Source organism: Asterias amurensis, chromosome 17 (genome assembly GCF_032118995.1).
Source record: "Asterias amurensis chromosome 17, ASM3211899v1".
NCBI lineage: Eukaryota > Metazoa > Echinodermata > Asteroidea > Forcipulatida > Asteriidae > Asterias > Asterias amurensis.
In genome coordinates, this window is record NC_092664.1 from 11,263,651 (window position 1) to 11,291,569 (window position 27,919).

The window sequence follows — 27,919 nt, forward strand, 5'->3', positions numbered from 1 at the left end:
TTGATTGGCTTGAGTGCAAATTTATTTCTGCAGTGTTGGTTTCTTCCTCGGTTGCAACAACAACCCCGATGGGTTGGTTGTGACATGCTGACATCATATAACATTGTGAGAAACGGCTCCTGCTGCACTAATGCAGATTTTGAGAAAGCGGTATAATTTATTACTCAAATATTAAAAAAGGTTAAACACTTATGTATGCACGTTATATAGTGTTTTTTCTTTCATTGTTCTCCTGCAACCTCAATGACCAATTGCTATTTTATGCACAGTTGAGATACACCAAATGAGGATATTAGTCTTTGACAAGATACCAAAGGTGTCCAGTGCCTTTAAGGAAGGCATACCCCATGTTTGCGATGCGGTTTTAACTGAAGTTAAGCTGGGGAGAGGAAATTAAACCAGCAATCGTCTTGTTCCTCGCGATATCAATTTAAATGTTTGGATAGGGTTGATCTAGAAAGGTTAGAGGTTGAAGACACCTGACACTTAAGGTGAGATGCCGACAAGAAGCAATTCTTCTGTTAACTTTCAAGGCTCAAACATGTCAATCTCCTGCTTATTTATCTGAACTTGTTCATCATTATTCCCCTACTCGGACTTTACGATCATCTCAACAGTCATTGCTTTCTGCTACTAGTGCTTCTTCCATTCTTTATGGCCACAGATCTTTTTCTTATGCCGCACCGTTTCTTTGGAATAGTCTTCCTGTGCATATTCGCCAAGCTAATACTTTACAATGTTTTAAGTCCTTGTTGAAAACTTGTTTAAAGCTTTTTTTTTTAATTTAATTTGCCTATTTGTATCTTGTATCTTTCTCTAATTGTTTATTTTATTGTTTTTTTAATGCGCTTAGAGGCTTTTGCATTAGGCGCTTTACAAATGTCTTATTATTATTATTATTTTTATTTTTATTATTATTATTATTATTATTATTATTATTAATGTATTTCGGCAATGCAATTGCAGGGGAATAATCATAGAAAACACACTTGTTGCATAACAGGCGAATGAGCAGAAGACACCAAAAGTTGCTGCGTGTCTTATAAGCTGACTTGGTGTGACTCAGAAAAAAAAATGTGGAACCATTGCTCAAAGTTTTACCTGGAAGGAACGTGTCAAACAAGAATCAGACGTAAATGATCATCTTTGTAATAATAAACTAATGTAAACTATGAAAAGAAGAAAAGTTGTTGTGTAACTTAGAAAATGCTAGGTTCACCAAAGCACAATGTTATACGTAGAAGAAAACTAACAAGGTAGAGAAAAACAACTCGAACACAAATCGAAAATATATATCATATTGATATTAATAAACAAAATGTAAATTAAAAAGAAGAAAAAAGTTGCTGTGTCTCTAGAAATATGCTATAAATGGTGCGACTCTAAAAAAAAACTTTAAAAAAAAACACTGTTCACCAAAACATACGGTATAAGAAAACTTGTACAAAGTAAGAAGACAACTTCAACAAGAATCAGACAAATAAATGTGTATGATAACAAATAAAATGTTATTTAAGAAGAAGACAAGTTGTTGTGTCTCTCAAAATATGCAATGGTGTGGCTCTTAAAATCAACCAGTGGTTAACCATACCATGTTAAACGTTTACAAAAACTGACACTAAGTAAGAGGACAATCTCAATTAAGAAGAGAAAAATGTATCATGTTAATAGTTTGTTTATAGAAAAATATATAAAAACAAAACCAAAAATAAGAAGAAGAATAACAGTTGTTGCGTCTCTCAAAAAAGATGATTTGGTTTGGCTTTGCAAAACAGAAAACTTAAATAATAGTACAAGGATAACAATCAGCAAGAATTATAAATATTTAAAACCCCTGATGACTCAACCCGGTCTGCAGCCAATAGAGCGAAAACACATTATTTAGTTATGACTTAAAGGTTCAATTCCAAGCAAAAATGAAGTGAAAACATTTAAGTTCTTTCCCTAGATAGGCCCAACTGGCAAGTTCTGTGACCATTAATTTTAGGCAGTCTGATTCGTTGAATCCCTAATTAAAAAAAATGTTTTTGTTTTAATAATTAAAAATAATTAAAACATAATGTACAAAATAAATGAAAAATAAAGAGCTGCCTGGGTGTGGCTCTTAAAAAAACGGACAAATACGTCGTCATGGACTGGGATTATGATTGGGAGAGAAAGGACACCAGGAAGAGACAAGCGGTGAAAGCAAAGAGAAAGAGTAATAGTATGCAAATTATTCACTCAAATATGCAAATGATACCAAGAATATGCTAAACATTATAGAGGGAAATTTTCTTTGAAGCATTGCACAGCTGTGCAACTGAGCTGGCTATAGTGCAAAGCGACTGTACATTCAAACAGGGGAAACGAAGGAAGATGGAACCGGTAAAAGAAAACGAATGACGAAAAAGGAACTGAATGTTTGAGCAAGGATCGCTATCAGACAGCACAATATTCCCTTTCAGTTTGCACGCCTACGATCGAACTGATTAAAAAAACCGATACCCAAGACTCAGGGACACAAAGCCGTGTTTGCGGGGTCTCTGGCTGGAATGTAAAAATCCTGGGGACGCCAGGTGGGTGGCTATTTAGAGGGGTTTGCCTGACCTGCAATGTTCGTTAAAAACCATTGTGCGTTATTTTGAGAAATGTTGAACCCAAGAACGACGAAAAAAGGGGAAGACTTGGAACAAATTTCGTTAGGCGCTTACTGATTAATAAAAAGGATGACAAATGCTGAGGAATCATCTTACACCAAACGAGTGACATGAATATGTAGGTTTTAGTCAAACTATACGGGCGGGTATATTTTTTTAACAAACATCATTATTTGCTTATTTTTTCCCCCCTGAAAATATATGAGCTGAGTATACTGCTCGTAACGTTGAGACCACACCGACTCTTTTTAAGAACCAACACTTCTACAAAAACTGTATATTACACATGTATCTGCAAGCTTACTAATTATATTCACATCTTATCTTGTGCAATATTAGTTTTGGATAGTTTCTCTATTGGTTTATTACTTGATACGATCATTTTTCTGTAGTGAAATTTAAGCGATTAAGTCACCGCGACACTATTGGTAATTACTCAAATTAGCTGTTAGCATAAAAACATAAAAACATTCTTGGTAAACGAGCAAATGAGAGCTGTTGATAAAATAATATAAACATTGTGGGAACGGCTCCCTCTGAAGTAATGTAGTTTTTGAGAAAGAGGTAGGCCTAGTTTGTCACTCAAATACTAATAGACTTCAAGCCTGATTTGGGCATCTGAAAGCATGTAGTTGTGCAAACAGTTTATTGTATTATCCTCTTGCAATTTCGATGACCAGTTGAGTCCAGCCTTTCACAGACTTGTAATTGAATGCATGTTGGGATACACCAAGTAAAGTAAGAATACTGGTTTTTGATAATTACGAAATGTGTCCATCGCCTTTCAGCTTGCATGTTTACAGACAGAAGGTGACAACAACAGCAAGCGATCACGAAACTTGGTATTAGTATTTTGATCTTTAGTTATCACATGAAGTTTAGAAAAAGTAGCATTGGAATGCTAGCTTAGTTTTATCAGGTCAACTTGGATAGACACTCTTAAAGCTTCGTAAAGCTCATCACACTGCATTTACTTTTCTTTCTGAAAGTTTGTATATACTCAGCGCCTTGAGTATATTGTTTGGTGCTATATAAGTCTTTGATATTATTATTGTTATTATTATTATTATGAAGTATTTATGGCGATGCCCATTCAAAACTGGCGATAAAAGACCTCACGAGTGTGATGTCGCTGTATAGGGACAAGGAGACCTCAAGCGGTAGTCAAAAGGAGATTGCTCATTGGCCAACTCCGTGCGCTCTACGTCCTTAGCTGCACAGCTCTATTGGTTCATCTTCATCACCTTTAGCGGTGTCAGGATGACGTCATCATCTTTGTTCGTTGCTTTCTTGGTGATGCATTGGAGAACCAAACACACCACTTTCCAGCACGTTATTATTAACAAAGAAACACAAAACAAAATGGCGAATTAGTTATTACGATTGATGTTGCTTTATTAAAATCAAGCTCCATGGCGGTTTAAATCGAGTTAAATGACGTCATCAAATACACACAAAAATATAATTAATATATTGCATTAATAAATATAAAGGAAATACACATGTATTATATATTAGCGGACATATATTTATGCAATTTTTGTACGAGCAACTACGGTAAGTGGGTTGTGCAAACGTAGTTTTTTTTCTTTCTAAACAACAATTGAAAAAAACAAACATACATCCTCATTGCCGGTTGAACATTGATCACATGTTTTATTTAATAAATCGGTTTACTTAACAGCTCCAAAACGTCACTCCCTAGCCCTCAATTCAACAGAGCAATATGTTACCATTTTATACAAATTGTTTAAGGAATGGGAAACCATTATCAAAGTGTGTATTTACCGCAACCCATTGTTACAATGTGTAATCGCCTTCACTGTTTAGGTAGTGTGGGGTAACCCATATTTTAACGTGGGTGGCATATCATTGGTACCCGTTAGGTATGCTAATTAAAAACTTCCCTTCAGGCGGGGTTTCGTCTGACCTTAACATTTTTGTTTGAAAGTCATTACCTTTTCGACCACACCACAAGGGCACTCGAAATAGAATAAAATCTTTAGGCGATTAGCACTTGAAGCCAACTTTGCATAAACTTATAAAGTTTTGATATTATCAATTTTGCTTCTCTATATTCTCTCTATTCTCCAGAATGCATCTTCAAACAGGTGTTTCCTAACAGGTTGACGGTTTGACACTTATGAATCATTGAACATTAATATACAAACACATAATTACATGAATACAGCTTAAAGGCTCTGGACACTTTTTGGTAATTGTCAGTTTTCTCACTTGGTGTATCTCAACAACGTCTTGTAATATTCATCTACATTGCGCGTTTCCATGTAAGATTGCATGCTCAAAATGTTGTAAGTAACTAACTCATAGTGTATAGTGCCTTCAAGTAATAAACTGCAAGTTGGTGCACCTCTCTTAAGATACGGCCCTGTATGCCTAACAGCATAACAACAGGTAACACCGTCCAAAAGGAATGGGTTACTTTGACAGTTCTTACCCCTGAGCGGGCTCTGGGCTCAATGGTGGTATACTGGAGCGCAGACCACGCCGTTAGGGCCAAAATTGATAACGGGACCAATGTGCGGCTAACAACGAGATGGATGGGGTTAGCAACATAATGCAGCATGCCCCCTTGAATAGCAACCGAACCTTACAGACACGATTGTATCTGTGTAAGTACCCGCTTTTCCTCTTTTCAGCAAACTGAATCATTAAATACTTGAGTCAAATAATGTTAAATATAATATTTCAAAAGAGGAACTTCAATAAATTTTGATGTTTTTTTTTATCAAACCCTTTCTAAGATGAAAAGGCAACTTCATATTTCGTTCAAAAGTTATTGAAGTTCGCCTCAAAATAAATAAAATGTTACACGTAAATAAATAAATAAACCATTTATTATATTAGGCCGGATGCTGACTGTTCCTGGTGTTTCTTGTTTACTTCCGGCCGGCCAAGGCGAATTTACTCTCGTTTTCCAGGATTTTTCGGAGTTTGTCGGTCTGTACTTTAGAGTAAAGTTCTTGTTTTAGGGCGTCAAGGGCCCATGGCATTTTGACTCCCACAGCTCGTCTCGATCGGCCTGTTAAAAATAATAATGATAGTAATCAGTGATAAATATTCAATTATCTGGGGCCCCTATGTTGTACTACATGCATGGTGGTACTGTGCCTTCGATATTGCAGCCAAGTGATACAAGCATCACCCTCATCAACAGTGGAACCTTTTTCTGATGAACTCCAAAAGGAAGATTAAAGTGAGGGTACACTATTGGTAATTGTCAAAGACCAGTCTTCTCACTTGGTGTATCCCATCATAACCATAAAATAACAAGCCTGTGAAAATTTGGGCTCAATTGGTCATCGAAGTTGCGAGAAGATGATGAAAGAAAAAAACCCTTGCTGAACGAATTTGTGTGCTTTCAGATAAGAATTAAAGACTTCTATAGCTATAGAAGTTTTTTTTTTTTTTTTTTTTTTTAGAAAGAAATTACCTCTTTCTCAAAAACTACGTTACTTCAGAGGGAGTCGTTTCCCACAATGTTTTATATTATCAACAGCTCTTAAACGCTCGTTACCAAGTCAGTTTTTAAGTTAATATTTGTTTTGAGTAATTACCAAACGTGTACCTTCCCTTTAACTGCATACTTAATCAGGTTTATGGAACACGGGAACCTTGCGTGCATACCTTACATTTTGTTTACAAACAGTAAAACAAAGTGTAGCTTTGGCTTTTACAACGCGATCCCTGAGTAGACAGTGTCACGGTGCGGCAAGTGTCCGTTGGGTCTGGCCGACCGCGCCACTACGCCATCGCCTCTGATTGGAGGAAAGTTCTCTACATAGCAACAGCATTGGCTAGGCGCTAAACTTTATCTTCTTGCGTTTTGGTTCCGTAGGGCCATAAACTCAATATTATAGGAATGAAACAATCCAACAATCCAACCGATATTATTTTGACATCCTTGTTAGTTCATTGTGATGTTTTGTAGTAGTCCCACACAATCAATTTCGGGTTTTGTTACAATAAATGTACTCGTTCTTAGGTCATAATGGGGCTTTTGGTTCTATTTTTAAATTGTCACGTCTGTGAACGTCCATCAAACTTGGAAATCAAAGATAATGTTTGGTGACTAAAAACGGCAAATTGCATTATTAAGACGTCCTCGTTTTCCAACTAAGGTGTTTAAATTTTCTTCTCTTGAATCTTTGATATCATTATCAGATTCATCACGCGCTAATTGTGAAATTTGGGGCAGCTATTTGCGCCAATTTTTCAATCGAAGGTTTAAAACGGCATTCTTTGATTGAGTGCTTTTGATGTTTTCTTGAGATATGACGGAGACAAACGGAAGACAGAAATATGTTTACTGGTATTCTTACTGTCTGTGTCTTTATACTGCGTGTATATTATTTTTGTATATATATTAAAATATTGGTAGAATATTTATTTTGGTTGTTACCCATATACACCAATGTGTGTTAGCACTGAAACTCCTTAGTTACCCCAGTTATGTGAACAAAGTCACAGGCATATTACTCGGGTGGGACCCACGACCTTTGCAATTCTAGAGCAGTGTCTCTACCAAATAAAGATCACCGAGATTGCCCTGTGGCTAGAGGCTGTGTTTTAGCAGCGGGTACTGCAAACGATCTAGTCGATGTTAAATTTGCAAATTAAACATCGAAGATCGAGCTTAATCTGAGTTATGAGTTAGGATAAATTAGTAAAACAAAATCCAATATGTTAACAAAATAGTTGTAACTCCAAGAGAACAAAACAATGAACTATAGCCCCCCCCCTCCGAGCTGACAGGTGTACTTTGTTAGCACACAGCTACTTGTTCAATATTCACAACACAACTATGTCACTACTGAATAAACACACTTAGTAATGGAACTACTATGTTGTTCACCCTGTTAATTACCCAATACCAATTGGCCAATGCCTTAAAGATAGGCAAAACAAATAACGTAAGCCCCAAAACCGAGCCCAGCTACTTATTCAGTATTCACGACACATTTGTGTCAACTGATACAACAGTTATTAATGGTATTACTATTTTCTTCAGCACCCTGTTAAATACCCGGGGCCGATTGGCAACTGCTGGCAACAGGCGACAGAAAAACAGTGTTGAAGCTAATTTGAAAATGTATTACCGCGCGTAATTCATGTAAATTTCGACAATAATGTCAGATTGATCGAGATGATAAAAGTGTTCATTACTGAATCTGTACCGTGTAAATTCCACGAATTGACTGATTATGCACGCACACACTAGCTTTGCATTTCGTAGCGTCAGGCGATCTTTCCTACTAGGTGATTAGATGAAGTGATTAGTAAACGCAAATACATTGGGTTTATTACGGACAAACATTCGTACAAATCATATTGAGTTTACCCCGAGAGCAATTTGCTTAAATTATTCTCCTTGTCTTACGTGTCTACTAGTTATCTTGTGGACGTCTGTTCGGAATTTTAATATGGTGGTTAGACAATTTTTGCTAGCAGCCATTTAAATAAATTTGGTAGGTGTGGCATTTGGGAGACCGGTAGTCGATCAACTTCAGATTCCCGCCAGCTCTAAGCGGGAATATTCGTATATTTATTTGATATGATGAAACGATGACTGGAACAGAAAGGAAACAAAGTACATGAGCTAACCATACTACAAGTATGCAAAGTGAGAACTCTTAATAAACTTAACTGTTTGGCAAAGTTAAGTCCTATGATGCTCATTTTTGAAAGGGCAAGGGCACCAAGGCCTTTTCTGCTCGGTAAAGGGCACCATGTCGAATACATTGTAAATATATACGGTGCATTCGAAGTGCACCAAGACAATGACCAGAGGGCATAAAGGTAATCGTCTTCGTTGCATCCCTGACGATTAAGGCATGCCAATTTTCGCAAGCCATTATAACACAATTTTGAGAAGAAAAAAAGAAAAAAATGTCAGTTGAAAAGATACCAACCCACCAAAAGGACACAATGGTAAAAAAAATAGTTCATTCCTAATAAATAGCTAATGTACATGGACAACCACTACCAGGGAACTGGAAGAGAAATTGTATGTAGATGGGTGCTACACACAACCACTGCGACAATACTTCAATGCACAAATACATAACTGTTTGGTAATGAACCCAAACCATCCACTACAGTTTAAACAGCGTCGTCTGAGACTAGCATGTAATTCATACAGAAACTTCAAAGAACCTGTATATCTCAGTTTATCAACTGGTCACCAAAACATGGAAAGAGAAACAGAGGGAAGACAAATGCTCAGCTAAGATATAATTTCCAGGGTCATCGGCGTGCTTCAAACCGATCTCCCCCAATTTAATGAGGGATATACAAAACTGGGCAGATCTCAACATGATTCAGACCCGGTCGACAGCTTTTTTTTTTTTTTTTTTTTTTTTTTTGGGGGGGGGGAGGGGGGGGGGGGGGGCAGGAGGCAAAGTTCACGGCCTTACGTTTTGAACCCAGCCAAAGTCTTTTCCAAAGCCTTTGGTCAGAACGCCTTTGAGGGAGGCACTCCTAACTGTTTTCTTCTTTTTTTTCCCCTCTCGACACTGTAAAATCTGTTATCAGTAATTCCAGTAAAGTGTTCCGATATATCAAACTGTACTTCCCACCGAACCCACTAATGTCTAACTTTAATTAAACTCAATCAGCATTGTAATTGATAAAGCTGAGTCTAACTGTAAATTACTGGTCGATCACACAATTCTCAACTAAAAAAAGGTCAACAATAATTGGAAAACTTTCACCGTCAATCTTGATGGAGAACCAGAGACGAAGGAGATTTGAATCCTTTCAACACCCGATTTTTGTTCATCCTTTGGGAGCACGAGAGGTTGGAAATACCGAATTCCTTCTGCAGCATTTGCGATTTAAGTGAAATATACAGTTTTCACGAGCGATGAAGAGGAAGGCATTATACGCCAGGGATTTGGCTGAAAAGGCTGGGAAATTAATGGACATGGCACCGGGCTCCTATGAAGATGGACTTGACTCGCTCTCCAGTCTCAAATTTATTGAAATGGTGAGCTTTGAAGAAGGGTTAGAAGTGTTTAAAGTCGCGGTGAACTTTTTTGTAAGGTAACTTATGACAGACCGGTTTGGACATGTCCAGTAAAAAGGGGACTTTATTTTTAAAATGATGCCCGAGTCTTTGTGCGTGTAATGCTATATTACTCTAGGGATCCCTTTGGTTAATTATAAGAAAATAATATACATAATATATGTAAAAAAAAATGATAAATTGTCCGACAATCTAACAAGAAACGTGCTTAAATCATGTGCTTTGTTGTTCCACTTTGACTGTGAATGTTTTCCCCCTTTTGTTTTTAGTAAATGGTTGAACCTGCTTTCGCAATGCTTACGATCATTCGTTGGGCATGATAGCCCTACGTTGAACATGGGGTCGTACGTCGGACATGGCTTAATGCATTGGGCTGCAATCAGGTTAAATGGTTGCTGTAGATTTAGATCCACAATTGGGCTGCATTAAAGGAGTTGGGCTAGATTTAGGGACAGGTTGAACCCAATACGTACCGGCTTGAAGTAGAAAATGGATCAGGTCTGCCCCAGGAAGCAATTTGTCTTCTGTATATCAAAATTGCCACTTACGTAGTGGTTTTCGATGGGGAATTAGATTTTGCTAAATCGATTATAACAAAGGGAATCCTTCTGAAAAAAAAAAAAAAAACAAAAAAACAGGATTTTTTTCAAGATGCCAATTTTTAATTTTATACTTCAGAAAAAAAAAATCGCCCGGGAGTTTCTAGAGTGTATCGCCACTCTTTTCATGGGCGTTTTATTGACAATACTTCATTTTTAAATGCACCAGACACTTTTATTATCTTCTCCGAATCTTCTGGTCTTTCACAGCATTTGCATAGGATGTAGTAACCTCCAAAGTTACACATTGGATTCGTGATGAAATCGTTAACCACATAATTATGTTACTTTCCCCGAGCCTTTTAGGCACAAAGACCGTGTTCCACACACCCATGGGGAAAGCATGCCAACACATTGAGGGCAATAATGAAAGGTCACGGTGACGAGACGGTGAAGAGCTTGGATAAGAATCACGACAGACAAGAGGCGTCTAGGGCAATTGAGAGTTTGTATCTATACTTTGTCAAACACAGGGCAGGGAGACCCCTCAAAGAGACTTGTAAGTTACATCCATCACAGGAGGCACTGTACTTTAAAATTAGTAGTTATCCAGCATAACTTCTTTTGGTAACGAACAACGAAGAGCTCGGAGCTGGTGAGTAATACAACTTTGTGAGAAACGGCTTTCTCTGAAGTAAAGAAGTTTTTGAGAAAACAGGTAATTTCTCTCTCAAGTTTTAAAGGCAGTGTACACTATTGCTAGTTGTCAAAGACTAGCCTTCACAGTTGCTGTATCTCAACATATGCATAAAATAACAAACCTGTGAACATTGGAGCTCAATCGGTCATCTAACTTGGGAGATAATGAAATAAAAGACACCCTTGTCACACGAAGTTGTGTGCGTTTAGATGGTTGATTTCGAGACCTCAAGTTCTAAATCTGAGGTCTCGAAATCAAATTCGTGCAAAAAATTACTTTTTTCTCGAAAACTATGGCACTTCAGAGGGGGCCGTTTCTGACAATATTTTATACCATCAACCTCTCCGCATTACTTGTCACCAAGAAAGGTTTTATGCTAATATTTATTTTGAGTAATTACCGATAGTGTCCACTGCCTTTAAACGGTTTTAGGCCTGCAGTCTTTTAATATTTTTAGTTTGACATCTCTGTAAGCACACAAAATGTTGTGCAAATGTGTTTCTTCTTCTTTTTTTCCCCGTTATTCTCTTGCAACTTTGATGACCAATATTGAGTAAAACAAATCAAAGAGATACAACCAGCCACGGATGTATTTGAGGCCTACCAACTATATACTCGGCAAACAACGACTGCTTCAAATACTCATACTTCCCCCAAATAGTTAAAGATTGGACACACTACCACCTGATATCATCACCATCACAGACAATGACCTTTAAATGAGCCATCACAACCCACATAAGCAAGTAACAACCACACCCGGCACCCACTCTTCTCATTTTGCTCTAATAAGAGTGTTGAGAAAATGTATCCGGGGGAGGGGGGGGGGGGTCATAAAGAGTTAAGACTGCGAGTTACTCGTCCTAACTAAACCCAAATCCAGAAGTGCGCATCCCTTGCTATACTTTCGAGCAGGCTGTATACAGACGGTAGTGCTTTAATTGCTAAGCCAGTCTGAGCTGGAGTGTTTTTGAAGCGGCACTCTATGTTCACTTTTCAACCACCTGCACCGAATCCACACACTGGCAAGCATGCTGCATAAAACACAGATGGTGGACTGTATTTTCATGGAATAAGAATTCAAGCCAGAACCGAGAGAGCAAGGGTGTGCGTTGGTAAACTGACAAAACAACACTAAGTCTTAAAGGCACTGTACACCTTAGGTAATTGTCAAGGACCAGTATTATCACTTGGTGTGTCCCAACATATGCATACAATAACAAATCTGTGGAAAGTTTGTCTCAATATTGGTCATCAAAGTTGCAAAAGAGTCATAATAGAAAAACGACATTGCTGGACTAAAGGCTTCAGGCCTGGAGTTTTTTTTTGTTTTGTTTTTTATAATCGAATGTAAGAAATTATCCCTTAAAAATGTTTTACTTCAGAGGTATCCATTTCTCACAATGTTTTATACTATCAACAACTCTCCATTGCTCGTTATAAAGTAAGTTGTATTGCTAAAACTTATGGGGAGTAATTACCAATAGTGTCACGTGCCTTTATAGCGAGTTTGTTACCAACTTTTTACCATTTTGTTTTTGTTTTTGATGACCAGTATTGAGTAAAACAAATCAAAGATCTGTGATTTTATTCATCTATTTGGCCATACCAAGTGAGATTACTGATCTTTGACAATAATTATTACCAACAGTGTCCAGTTATAAAGTAAGATTTTATGCTAAAACTTATGGGGAGTAATTACCAATAGTGTCCAGGACTCCAGTGCATTTAAACAAGTTTGTTACCAACTTGAATGTGCTTTCTCAACTCAGCCCCAGCAGGACTCGGTTTGGTGAACCAACCTTTGTACTTTATGTGTGCGGTTTTTTTTTTGTCGTGGGTTCGAATCTCACATGCTCCCGTGAGCAAATCTGACATTTTGAGGAAAGTCACTCCTCATGTAAGAAATAGACGGCTATTTACATGATTCTCTAATGGTTTGGGTACTTTCTGAACGACATACAACTCAAACGTCCACATTATTTACATTTAAGAAATGACAGTAGAAAGCTTCACTTGATAATTACTTACTGAGGTGCCTTAGTATTGAGAAACGTGTAAAACAACATTCACGAAAATTATGTTCGTCTCCGGAGACGAAAGTTATTTTAGCACGTGCAAAGGATTTACGCAACTCCCTTGAAAATATTGCTCGATGATTTTCACTTTTTTTTTCTTTTCGAAAACATGAAGATCATTGAAGTTGAAACTGTTGCAGGTATAATTAGACTCACATCGAATAGAGATTCATGTCAAGAACTTGATCAAAATGTATCAAAACCCTACAAGATTTTCCTTTATTCCAGTTGATTTTTTTTTTTTTTTAACTTCTTTTTGAACAATAAGATTGTACCCCTCAAGGAAATCAACGCCTTCGCTCTTAGATTGATGGATCTTTCTTCAGCCACGGATTATTTTAAAACTTCACCACCTTTTACTGACAGGTATCCCACTCTACCGACTCATCTGTTTACACACACAGAAATAACCCACATACGAGTTTGTTTAAAACCCTTGGGAAATATATTCGTCAAAATACTGTTTTGTAAAAATGACTCCGGAGCAATTACCTCTGAAGGTTTTCAAGAACTGACACTCAAAAAACCCAGATGTTTTCCTTACAAGATGGAACACTTGAAGGAACTTGACACAATTGGTAAAAATAAGATTCGTCTAAGTCCAGAGATTTGCGTAAAACGTACAACTATCTAATGATGATGATATTATTGGAAAACATCCCTTGAAAGTTTCTGCCTGAAATATCATATTATTTGATGAGAAATAAATAATACTGATTTCCCGGAGCGTTTTACCCATATTCCTTTCAAAGGAACACGTTGCCTTTGATCAGAGTAGAGAACAATGATCAACACAATAAGCCTCGAAATTGCGTGGTTTTCATTTTACTATGCGAACTAAGAGTAAGACGTTCGGCTATTGAATGGTTTCCCATAAATGGCCAACCGTTCGTCGAAGAGGTAAATAAAAGGAAAACCGTGCAATTTCGAGGCGTTTTTGTGTGGATTATTATATTCTACTTTTGAAACATAATGCCAAACATGCATTTTATAACAAACGGTTTACAAACGCTTTTCAAAGACCAGCTCGACCGATCCAAGGCAACGTGTTCCTTTAAATGGATGTCACGCACACTTGTAATCGGTTTATCACTATTTTCTCGTGACCCAGATGGCCGATCGATCTCAAAATATACAGGTTTGTTTGTTTGAGTATGGTGGATTACAAAGTGCTTGCACTGCCAGCAACGTTTTCGTTAGCAAGCACAATTTTAGTAATGTGCCTTTAAGTAAAATAACAATAAGAAGGTGAAATGGTGAAATCTGTTATTGGAACATTTGACGGGGAAATGTTGACAAGAACGGTACAAAAACTTGCCCGATTGCACGGATGTATCCTTCAAAACACTTATTGATACACTGACGTCAAGCTGTGTGGTATTGACTTTGATCCAACCACCCACGGATGTGTTAAACACAATTTGGAAATGTCATTTATTGGGGAAGATGTTTCGAGAAATGATTCAATTACTATTTAAATAAATAACCCTTTAGATTCCACTTGGATCACATTGAGCCTGTCTCGATTTCAAAAAAAAGTAAGTTCCACTTGAAGATGAGTTTTCAATAGTGGCATTGTGACACTTCTCTTTCTTTTGCATTTTACATTCCCACCAAGATGAGATCAATCTCAAACTGCGTGTGAAATAGGCCCCAGGGCTACAGTTTCAGCAACGATCTTCTGTCTTTTTATGTGGTAATTAAATAAATTCCACTGTGTTTATTGTCAAACTCAGCCCACTTGTATGATGCCTATCCAAAAGTTGATATCATTGGATTCGATTCCAAATCAATGAAAGTGGTATAACTTACTTTTTAAAATGAAGATGTATTTAATATAATTTACATGTAGAAGTTCCAGCTTCTTTAGTCGTCAATTTTTTTCGGAAAAAAGAAGAAGTTTAAACCAAAGAGCAATGTTTCTTTGAGAGTCACGTAAATCCGCTGATATGCTTTTTAATTGTTGTCTCACTGACGAACATTAACTTCGTGAAACAGTGTTACTCAGTTTTGAAAAACTGCAGCACCTCAGCAAGTAATATTTTAAGAGAAGCTTTCGAACATCATTATCTTTAAACCGTGTAGAATAAAATTCAGTAGACTGTTGTGTATTGTGTCGTACAAAAAGTATCCAAACCCTTTAAATGGTTTTGATACCTCTTGTAAATCTTTTTTTTTTTTTTTTTTTTTTTTTTTGCCAGGACATGAATCCCTACTCACTGTGGATGAAGATGTAGGCCCCTAGGTAATATCATTTCAGTGAAATTTCTGCTTTATTAATAGTCAAGTTTTTGAAAAATTAGTGAACATCACAGAGTAGGTTTTTCAGAAGAGTCGAGTAAATTAATTAAAACACGTTAAAATAGCTGTCGTCTCCTGAGACCATTTTTTTTTCTTTTCTTGTTTTCTTATTTAAAAAAAAGAAAGAAAAAAAAAAGCACAGCACCTCAGACAGTAAAATCTGAAGGGAAGCGTTATACCACAACTGTTTAATAGTAAGTTCAATGTAAACCTTTGGACTTTCGCAAGCGTCACAAGAGTGTCCAAACCCCTTAAGGAGTTAAACTTGTTTGTTTAGTTATTGTTATTTTTTATATTATTATTCTTACTTGAATCCATCTCCAGTGCTTCTCTTCTCTCCCGTAAGCTCTGAGCTGGAAGGGAGCATGCGCAGTGGATTAGACACATGATGGCGAAAATGACGGCCGCCATTTTGGTTACACCTGTTGATGCCATTCTGTTAAGTATATCTGTGGGGTCAAAGTTTAAAGGTCATTGTTAATGAATTTTTATTTAATTTACTAGAACCTTTTTTACAAAATGACATAAAATCAACATCTTTCCAGTAATGATTTCACAAAGACTTAGGACTCGTCTTATCTCGAGTTAAGACGAGTTACTCGTCCTAACTAAGGATTAATCTTCAGGTATGCATGCTACAGTGCAGGGTTGGGACTCGTCCTAAGTCATGAGATTAATCCTAAGTTAGGAAGAGTTTTGTGAAATCGACGGATGTGTACTTTAGAGAATCGGTATAGTAACTTTGTATTTGCCGATGTTGGTTAGACATTACAATCGTATTATCCAAATAATTTATAGTAGATCTCGGAATGGAGTTTATCTGAACCAGGGTTCTGTAAATTACAGAACAGATTTTAAATCCGTACCAAACACACAAAGAAGGGTTTGTCATGCCCAATACTTTATTTATTTATTTATTTATTACGTTTTTTCAAAATCTGACCTATCCTATTGGGTAGATTATCATACTTAAACTGTTTCCGTGACGTCACTCCGTTGTTGAGAGTCGTACTATTTTCTTTATGAATCTACACTTCGTTACGAATATTAACTTTATTGTTATATATTCGTAACATAATCAAAAATTGAGGGTAGATTCATTACAAACTTAAGTAAATAGTTCAAATTGGAAAGTCTTTCCTAACTTCAATAAAGCATAAAGTGCAACAAAACATAGCTGAAAAATGTAAAATCAAATTTAACAATGTGTTCGCCTTCGGCTCGTACATTCTATTCGCGAATCTACATTTTCTCGTCCATTTTCCTGAACAGAACCCGTCCTGGTGCATTCACAGTTCATACAAAACAAGGTGACCTAATCAACTTGGATTAATAAATAAAACACTAAAGCAAATATTATCAAGTGTAAGATGGCAGAGTGCGTCACTCCAACATGCTGTTTGAATTTTTAATTTCGCCTTCGCGTCAGCAAACGTATATAATATTTACTCCTTTTAAGTTATTTTGATTGCAAAACCTGTTTAAATGTCACCTTTCCTTGTTTGATTTGTTAAAATATTTGTCCACTCCAAATCCCTCATCAAATCGAGTTGTTCTTTGTCCCCGATAGAGGCAGTGTTGATTTCAAAAGGTAATGAATAAATACATAAACTTGGGACAATCCTACGTTAATAAGAATTTCATGATTTAGAACTTTTTTGTTTTTTTTTGTTTTTACAAAACGCATTTTGCTTTTTTGTCCCGTTAGAAAGGAGGCAAGGATTAAATGCAGAGTGTAGCTTGGGCGAACACAAAAACAAGCCCAAGGTCATTATTTTGTTTTGTATGCAAGTCGCCAGACACACAAGGCATGAAGGCCACTGCAAGGTGTGTCCTATTTTTTTTTTGTCCAGAGGCCGTTGCCACCTACTCCTTCGGCTGAAACAGGGTTACCCCCTTTACAGTCCATACGGATGTAGGCAATTGGGTATCAACAACTGTCGCTTTTGAAGCCCCTTGAATTATTTATAACCATACCATATAAAGCCAAGTTGAAACCATGGTTATTACTCATAATAGAAGGCACTGAACACCCTTTGTATAGTAATATGTCAAAGACCAGTATTCTCAGTTGGTTTATCCCATCATAATACCATACACACAACAATCCTGTGAAAATGGTCATATAAGCTGCAAGAGAATAATTAAAGAACAAAACAAATTTGTATGCTTTCAGATGTCTCATAAATGGCTTGAGGTCTTACAAATTTTAATATTGGTTCGAGAAGTTACCTCTTCCTCTGAAAACTACGTCACTTAAGATAGAGTCATTTCTCTCAATGTTTTATACTTTGAACAGCTCCCCATTGCTAGTTACCACACAAGTCGGTATCCTAATAATAATTTAGATTAATTCTAAAAAAAAAGTGTCAAGTGCCGCTTACGGTGGAATTTGTTTTCTAATCATTGAAGACTATGTGTCTATGACAGCGATCCGTTTGAATGACTTCCCTTGATGCCTCCATCTATTGCCGTCCTATACAAATTAGCAATACACAACTTATACAACGTATAAACTAGGCAGAAAGTTTGTATGCTAAAAATTATTTTGAGTAATTGCTAATAGTGTACTTAATGTGCGTTAATATCTCGGTTCAATGCGTCAAACAGCTTCAAATACAACTGTGACCCAGCGTTGACACAAGTGTATTCATGGGAACAGTTTCTTTCAGGAGACTGGGGTTGCATGTTTATCGAACTACAAGTTGTCTAGCAGTGGTCAACTGTCATAGAGACGAGCTAGCATTTCAGAAAAAAATAAAATAACTGTGAAAGATTTTATAATTATTCAATGATGCATGGGGTCCAACATTCATACAGCTGGCATGACATATGAATCGGTGCACGTGTTCCAATATTCAAATGAAGCTAATTGACTATTGATGAGTGGCAGAATTATTCTTCACAAAAATGAGGATGTGAAATAGATCTCGGCATGTATGTTGAACACAGTCGAGAGATGGAAATGGTTTGATCGTGAAGTAAAGCTTGCGATTCATGCGGAATGGTATAATATTGTAAACTAAATGTTCAATTCCTTTAAGATTTAACTTTACTCTAGAGGGTAAAATTCACAGTTAAAACTGTTCAATGTTATGTACAGAGTTTTGTTTGTGCAATTTTTAATTCATATTATATTATGAAAACATGTTTAGCATTAGTAATCCATTATTTTTGAATTGTTAATTATGTGTTATTACCACAACTGAATTAAATTTAAAGAAAAATATTCCCAAAACTGTTTTTGTATACTAATGAAAAATTATATTCTAACAAAAAAAATGCTGTGTGGACGTGTCCACATAATGATTTATATGGTGTTTCAAATCCCTACATTATGTGGACCCTTTTGTTTTTTAACGTCCATGCTTCTTTAGCGTTCAACACAAACGCTGATAATGTGTCCGTGCCTACCTGCAATGGTTTGGTGAGAGCACATTCGTTTGAAAAAGAAGAGGCAAATAATTTACAAATAATATAACAACGCAAAATAAGTGAAACAACAACTGTAATGAAATACTTATAATATAATTAGAACTATCAGGTATATGTTTCTTTTTTGAATTGAATAATCAAAACAAAACAATTGACTCGAACGGGATTTAAAGCCATTGGACCCTTTCGGTAAACAGTGTTGTCGAAGTCCCACGCTTTGTGTACCACAAGTTCTATATCAAATAACAAACCTGTGAAAATTTAGGCTCAATCGGTCATCGGAGTCGGGAGAAAACAACGGAAAAACCCACCCTTGTTTCCGCGCGTTTCGCCGTGTCATGACATGTGTTTAAAATAAATCCGTAATTCTCGTTAACGAGAATTTATATTGTTTTGCTGTTTTCTCAAAAAGTAAAGCATTTCATGGAATAATATTTCAAGAGAAGTCTGTCACCACTACCTTCTGTAAACCCTGTAAATTATTTGTAAATCTGTGAACTTTTATTTTTTTTCTGAACCGAAAGGGTCCAATGGCTTTAAACCTACAATTTCGCATTTACATGTTCAGGCTTTAGGAGGCATTCGAACTACCACGAAATGCTGACTAACTGCAATAAAATACAAGGCCTAATTCCATGGCTCTGCTTACCGTAAGCACAGAAACGGCGCTTATGGAAGTAGGGAATTATGTGCTTACGGCAATCGTATTTCACGGGTTAGCGGCGAAATTTTGATTCTGCGCGTGCGTACGTTCCTAGGCATTCTACATGTACAGGCTAGCACAGAAATTCGGTGCTTGCACGTAAGCGGCAAATCGTGATCGTTAGCAAAGAATTCAGCGGTAAGCAGAGCCATGAAATTTGGCCCTGGTCTTCCACTCGATTCCTTTTTCGTTTCTCGCTCTATAAGTCGTAATCAATGTTCAGACCCTATCACCACTAACAAAGACAAGAAGTAGGGCCATCAGACGATATAATTCATGACATTTATGTGGCGCATGGAAGCCTGCCTCTGCATTAGCTTTCTAATTGCAAGTAGCCAGATATATTTACGAGGCGAGCTTAAAAGGAAGTTCGCAAAATCGGTTTGGAAAAAAAAAGTAAGTAAAAGGGAAATTTCGAGGTTTTGTTTATTGCAGAAAAGAAGAAAACATCAATTACATACATATTGAGGGAGTCTGGATAACCAACTATACAGTGAATGTATTACGTGAAAAGGGACAGAATCAAAACAAATTTACGGTGATGTCAATGAGTTTGTGCTCGTCCATATTTACTAACGTTGTTTATTTCGATTTAAGAGATCATCACTTGACATTTTTCTCGAGTATGACATAGTTTTTCGGATGGTATTTCTCTTGTGGAATTATAATGATATGACTTTGGAACTTTGTCAAGTGGCTTTTCAGTTTGAAAACAAAAAGTTGTATATGTATAAATTATATAATAATATGTTTTTGTTCGATAAAAACCAACAATGTTTTTTATTATTATTAACTTTAAGGCAATGGACACCTTTAAACAGTCAAAGACCAGTATTCTCATTAGGTGTATTCCAACATTACGCACATAACCACAAATCTGTGAATATTTGGTCATTGAAATTGCAATAGAAAAAAAACCCAATAAAAACAGCCTTGTTATACAAACTTGTGTAGTTTCATATGTCTAAAAAAAAAGGGCTTCAGGCCTGAAGTCTTACATTGTTTGACAGAAAATACTACTTTCTAAAAAAAAACTACGTTACTCGAGAGGGAGCCCGTTTCTCACAATAATCTTATAGGCCTACTATCAACAGCTCCCTCGTAATACCAATGAAGTTTTGTTGCTAAAACTATTTGAAGTAATAGTGTCCATGTCGCTTTAAAATAAGTCAAACACCCGGCTTATATAGTTTTCCTTGTCGTAGTTACTGAAAGCAGAGCCAAGAGACTATTCCAGGAAGAGTGCACCGGCCTGAGACGAGCTCCTTTTTGTTTTAGCTGGAGCCTCATTTGGCAAATGGGGCTTAAAGCACCGACCAGTCGGTGCTTTGAAACAGATGAGGCGTGCAGGTAGCATCGTAAAGATGTCACACCCACACCTCCCTAGTTAATACATTGTACTTTGGGTGTTACTAACTTGTAAGGAGGCAAGCGATTGAGGCAGATGGTTAATCAATACAACTTATCCCGGCCATAGACGTAAGTCTACACCGGTTAGAAAACAAATTCCACCTTAAGGGGCACTTGACATATGCGGAATTACTCAACATTATTAGAAATAAAGAGAGCTGTTAATTGAATGGAACATTGTGAGAAACAGTTCACTCTAATGAAACGTAGTTTTTGAGAAAGAGGTAGTTTCTCACTCAAATATGCATTTTTGTTAGGCATCTGAGAGCACACACATTTTGTGCAGCAAGGGTGTTTTTGTATATTTGGTTTGCGGTAACACCATGTGTGTATCTACTTGCCAGGTGGAGTTGTTCTTAGGGAACTGTCTTGCTTTATTCTAACTGCCGTGGAGTAGATAATCGGAGGTTCGGGAGACTTCTCAGTTCTGAAAAGAACTGTCCCGCTTTTTAACTATTACCAGGGCGGATGGTATAGAAATTAGACTGGACTACTACTTTAGTTTATAGGATCGTACTGCCGCGGAGTCAGTTCTGAATTGGTCTTAACGTTTCGACTAGCTTGCTCTAGTCATCGTCAGGAGACAGTCTCTACCTGGCAAGTAGATACACACATAGTGTTACCGCAAACCAAATATACATTGATACCTCACCATGCAATGCCTCAAATCCTATATATGGGTGTTTTTCTTTCATTGGTTTGTTGCAACTTCGAGTACCATTGATCCCAAAATTACTTTGGTAGAGGTACAACCATTTTCAAAATATTTATTCTTTCTGAGTTGCGGGGAAAAAAATCGCTCAGGATTTTCGGTGATGTCCCCAAAACGCATCACCTTAAAAAAAAAAATTGTACGGTCAAATTTAATGTATAAATCTACATTTCTATAATTTAACAATTCGAACGATAAATCAAACCACATGGGTTTGTATACTTTTCCGTTTAACACTAATCTATGTTTTACCTTTATTCCACTCTGTGTCTGTTATTCTGTAATTGGAAGGCACCTGTAATAAACATAACAAAAAAAGACTAATATTATTTGTATTTTTCACAGTGACGATTTTACCAAAAACGTTCAAACTTAGTTACTAAAATTAACAGTTTGGCAAATGAGAATTGCCAGATTTTAAATGAACGGCCCAAACTTTGTGAATACAGTTTGGAATTAAAATACTTTTTAGTTCTTAGAAACAAGTTGTTTATGGTTAGCATTTATAGGTCAGAAAAAACCGACTCTGAAGGCCAGAAAACAAAATCGAAGAAGATAATAACACAATATTAACTGTTACGTCAGAAGGGTAGAATGGAAGTTTAAACGCAGTCATAAATGCCTCAAAAAAAAAAAAAAAAAAAAAAAGAAAAAAAAAAAACATCCCCTTAAAGACATTGGACACTATTGGTAATTGTCTAAGACCAGTCTTCTCACTTGGTGTATCTCATCTTATGCATAACATAACAAACCTTTGACAAATTTAGCTCAATCGGTCGTCGAAGTTGCGAGATAATTATGAAAGAAAAAACATCATTTTCACACGAAGTTGTGCTTTCAAAATAATGCTCGATTTGGAGACCTCAAATTCTAAATTCGAGTTCTCGAAACAAAACTCGTGGCAAATTACTGCTTTCTCGAAAACTACGTTACTTCAGAGGGAGCCGTTTCTCACAATAATTATACTATCAACAGCTCCCAATTACTTATTACCAATTAAGATTTTATGCTAAAAGTTATTTTGAGTAGTTTTCAATAGTGTCCACTGCCATTAAGTTGAACGTATTTAATTTGAAAAGGAAAGCTATCTATTTTCGTCAATACGGTTGTTTTATTTACATCGTACCGTATTTTACTTTTTTAACCATTTAACAAGCGCATACAACAAACCACGACGTGTTTGCAACTATACATGTTCGCTATAGGGATAATAAATAACTATCTTTAATTGAGTGACGCAAAATCTTATGGAAAATCCACGAAACCATCTAACTATAAATACAGATGAAACTCATCTAAACTTTTTAAATGTCTTGTATATTTTGTAACAAAAATACTCAAACCGATTTTTATAACTCTAGCAAACTTCTTAAAGGCAGTGGATACTATTGGTAATTACTCAAAATAATGATCGGCATAAAACCTTACTTGGTGAATAGTAATGGGGAGAGGTTGATATTATAAAACATTGTGAGAAACGGATCCCTCTGAAGTGACGTAGTTTTCGAGAAAGAAGTACTTTTCCACGAATTTGATTTCGAGACCTCAGATTTAGAATTTGAGGTCTCGAAATCAAGCATCTGATGAAAGCACACAACTTCGTGTGACAAGGGAGTTTTTTCTTTCATTCTTATCTCCCAACTTCGATGACCAATTGAGCTGAAGACTGGTCTTTGACAATTACAGATAGTGTCCAGAGTCTTTAAATTAAGCGACGCAAAATCTTAGAGAAAGTCTAGAAACTCTAAAACTAGAACAATTGAACTCTCCAACACGTCGAACGATCATGGTATATTTAGGTTTCCTAGATTTCTGCCTTAAAATAAATATTCAAACCATTTTGTATAATGATCACAAACTGCTTAAGTTGGGTGGCGCAAAATCTAAGGAAAATCTACAACCACACAACCTAAACACATCGAAATGTCTAACATTCCTTGTAATTTGTTCACCCCTGAGTGTCTATTTTACAAAGAAGCAATCTAACTGATTTGTATAATTATCACAATCTTCTTAAATTGGGTGACGCAAAATCTTAAGGAAAATCAATATAAACCCTCAAACTAACACAATTTAAAGTCGTCGAAACTTCTAACATTCCCTGTATACTGTGTACCCCTAAATGTCTGTCTTACAAATAAGTATCCAAACCCATTGTCTTAAAATAGTTGACGCAAAATCTTAAGGAAAATCTACCAAGCCTCAAACTGACACAAGTGAACTCCCCCAAACGTTCAACATTTATGGTATATTGTGTAACCATACATTTCTGTCTTTACAAAGAAGTATTCACACTGAGTTTTATGTCACAAACCTCATAAACGCTAAACCACTTTTAAATACAAAAAAAAATATCAACGTCTTACCTTTTAACAGTAAAAACTTTCACCGTTCAGAATAAAACAAAACTCTTTGCAGACGTTACAGCAACACTCACCAACTCCCGCCGAAAAATGTCGTACGCTTGTTTTCGCTTGTTATCCAAGTGTTCGCAAGACCAACGATAGCCCAGTCTATTTTATAGAACTGCGTTGCGTGACGTCACTGAGTTGGTGTCTGTGATCATTATCATAGTTAGATCTTCATACGTGGGAAGTGTGATGAATGGGGAAGGGGGGGGGGGGGGTATCTAGACTTTGCATCTTAAAGAGGTCAAGTGCCCTTCACGTGTTGCATAAAAATAAAACAATTCCCAGTGGGCAATCCACTTATGTGGGTAATGTTACGGATAATCTGCATTTCATGTTTTGTTTGTCCTAGTTTTCATGTATAAGCCCATAGCCTAACTCATTCATAGAAATATGGATGGATTGCACATAACGTCATTGACTTTTGGGATATGGTGACCACCATAGCAATACTGTGTTTGTTTTGGATGTACACTAGACATATTGACCCAACACCAAGCAGTATTATGAATTAGTGTGTCCATCCTTATCTCAAAATGGCTCATTGACCACCATATTTGATTAAATTGCTACGCGCGTATAAGCGCGTTTACGAGCACACATTTCACTAAATAATATGTGAACCGCTACGTGAAAATGAGTCAGATGTCGCCCAATGCATTAAGTTATGGACAGTTTTTTTTTTTAAGATCTTTATTTGCATGGTTAACCTTTAGAACACTTACTTTTAGGCAATAAATCTATGAATACAACAATTTTGTGATCATTTTATGTCTAATTAGTATCCCTTCGTGCGAAATGGTACTTTAAAACCTGACTTTACTTGTAATTAGTTTTTCATAAAAAAATGATGTATTGGCTAATTTCAAACGGGAGTAACTCAGCAAAGCGACACACCCCAAAGCTAAGACAAATACCAAATTGCTGCTGCTGGTGTGTTCTTTCTAGCCATGCATACAACTCAATTCTTGAAATTGTCAACATCTGACTCATTTTCACGTAGCGGGTCACAAATTAATCATCAAATAATTATGACATACCATGACGCTATGTGTAATCCATCTTAACAAGGAAGACTCACTGATGTCGCCAATCATTAACGAAGTCGGAGTATGTTGTCAATCATTTCATTTGTTTCCTTTCTATTTTCCCCATATCGGCTGTCATCTTATCATGCGCACCCCGCCCCATTGACGGCACAGAGGCTGTGCACCGTGTTTTGCCCCATGTGTCAGTGACCCCGACATGCACAATTACTTGAAGCCCAAATACCAGCAAATGCTGATTCAGAATTGGTACAGTGCCACAAGTATTGTTGGTTTGCAAAGACTATGCAACATATAATGAAAACAAACAAACAAACAAACAAACAAACAAACAAAACAAACAAACAAACAAACAAACAAACAAACAAACAAACAAACAAACAAACAAACAAACAAACAAACAAACAAACAAACAAACAAACAAACAAACAAACAAACAAACAAACAAACAAACAAACACCCTAACAAACAAACAAACACCCCAAGAACAAAATCATGAGAAAACACTTACAACTCCTGAGTCAAAACTGGCCAGGAATATGGTCACTTGGGACCTGACCCTCTTGTTTGTCTTTATGAAGTGGAATATGAGTCAAATAAACCAAGATGTAACCCAAACCTACACAGAATCTTGGTAAAAATCCCATATTTTGACCAGCCTCGAGGTCAGCTTGACCCAGCAATGAAACTCGAGTTTCACATGAACATAAGATCATTTCGTACACTCTTACAACATCTGACTCAGAGTTGACCCAAATCCGGGTCACGTGGAGCATGTTTGGACCATTGATTGGGTCAGTATGAACAGAAGTATTTGTCAAAGATATACAATAAAATAAGTGAAACTGAAGCAGAAATCCTTCAAAATCCCATCGCTCTCAAAGTCAGCCTGACCCGAATGAGTCAGTCACATTTAGACCCAGGTAATTTCCGACCTAGTTCTTTCGTTCAGCACTGATCAGCAATCACATCTTATAAAACCCAACACCACCTTTATTCAGTTGGCTGTACACAACTTCTCCTACGGTTTAAAGCTACCGTTTGTAATGTATTTTTTTACAAAAAAATGCAATTTTTTTCACTTTCTGTCAAAGTCAGAATTTCTCTGAAAGGTCATGTCATCTAATACATTTGCTGTCGGACGTCTTTAATCAACCTGTTCTTAGCCTACTAGGTTTACAAGCCCCACGGTGTGTTATCAAAACTCAACCGACCACGCATAAAACACCGATACTACGGAAAGAAAACATCCTATGGTCGAGTTGTCTTACCAATAGAAGAAGATTATATATTGCCCGAGTACTGTTTCAACTATAAAGATATCGTACTTTTTCAACTATTAAGATATCGCACAGAAGATTTATGTCTTCCCACGACCCTTCCTGTTTTAGCGCTAGAAGTACATTTTGGAAAACGATAAATTTCTCACCTCAAGATCTTCATTTAAGTGTGTAATTTTTTATGTTGAGCTATTTATTTGGTTATGTTGAAGGTGAAATTCGCCTGTCAAGCTGAGACACCTCCGGAAGCTATTCGCTGTTTAAAGGCAGTGGACACTATTGGTAATAACTCAAAATAATTATTAGCATAAAACCTTACTTGGTAACGAGTAATGGGGAGCCGTTTGAGTATTAGTAATATAAACATTTTTAGAAACGGCTCCCTCTGCAGTAACATAGTTTTCGAGAAAGAAATAATTTTCCACGGATTTGATTTCGAGAGCTCAGGATTAAACTTTGAGGTCTCGAAATCAAGTATCTGAAAGCACACATTTTTGCGTGACAATGTTTTTACCTCGTTCATTCTTATCTCGCAACTTCGACGACCAATTGAGCTCAAATTTTCAGAGGTTTGTTATTTTATGCACATGTTGAGATACACCAAGTGAGAAGGCTGGTCTTTGACAATTATCAATAGTGTCCAGTGTATTTAAGGGACTGACAATGATTGAGAACGCTCGCTACTACTCACATCACATCGAACTTGTTCTCACTACGTTCTGAAAAAATATATGTCACGGCCAGGTGTTCATAAAATAACACCCCGTTTAATTTTAGTTAATTCCTGTTTGTTTTGCGTAGCGCCCCCTACGTTCTCATTTGTATTTCCCGCCGTTAGCGTCATTCTTAAATTGGCCGAACTATCATCACCATCTCTGTTCATCCAATTTACAGGTACATGTATGATTCTTATTTATTTTATTATATCTTTATGCATTATTTCTTAAACTTCCAAGTCTTACCTATTTATCAATAGAATGCATGAGAAATGATTGATTCTTTAAATCAACATATATTTGTGCTATTTAGTGTATTTTTAATCAATGTTCTTTTGGTAAACATGAGATATGTGGTTCGCCAAGATGGCGACCGGGATTTAGTTTTATTTATTTTCCATTTAAGCTATTCGTTATAATTGATTAGCTTTTATTGTTTAACTATTTTGCTTTATGTAATTATTAAATTGGCCGAACTATCATCAACATCTATGTTCATCCAATTTACAGATTCAACAATAAACCATATTCAAGAGATCTGCAAATCCAGTTTCCCCGTGCCTTTTTAAACAGTGACTTCTAACAACATCTCTATGGTCACATATATTCTTGTTGCAAGACGTTGTTTATTCACATCACTCAACTATCGCTATCCCCCACTCGCTCCCTCCTCGCCGCACACATTACTATTGACTTGCACCAAGACTACAATTTTAAGAACGTATTCATATTTTTTTCTTCAAATATTTACACATCGCTTGTTTTGCTTCGTATTATGTTAACAAAGTAATATACTGATTTTTGTAAATTATTCACCGATTATTATTGTTTGTTTACTTAAACTTGAGCTCAAAATGGTCTCGCAGTTGCAAGAGAGTACAGCAAGAAAAAAGAAAAAAACATT

General features: G+C 36.5%; 1 long non-coding RNA gene across 1 annotated transcript; it reads right to left on the bottom strand.

Moving 5' to 3' along the window:
• Positions 1-4,023: 4,023 nt before the first annotated feature.
• Positions 4,024-24,051, bottom strand: LOC139949597 (uncharacterized). The gene is made up of 4 exons (XR_011787559.1): positions 23,932-24,051; positions 21,818-21,860; positions 15,614-15,754; positions 4,024-5,682 (listed from the first exon to the last, which is right to left on the bottom strand). It is a non-coding gene; the product is annotated as an uncharacterized lncRNA (long non-coding RNA).
• Positions 24,052-27,919: the final 3,868 nt, after the last annotated feature.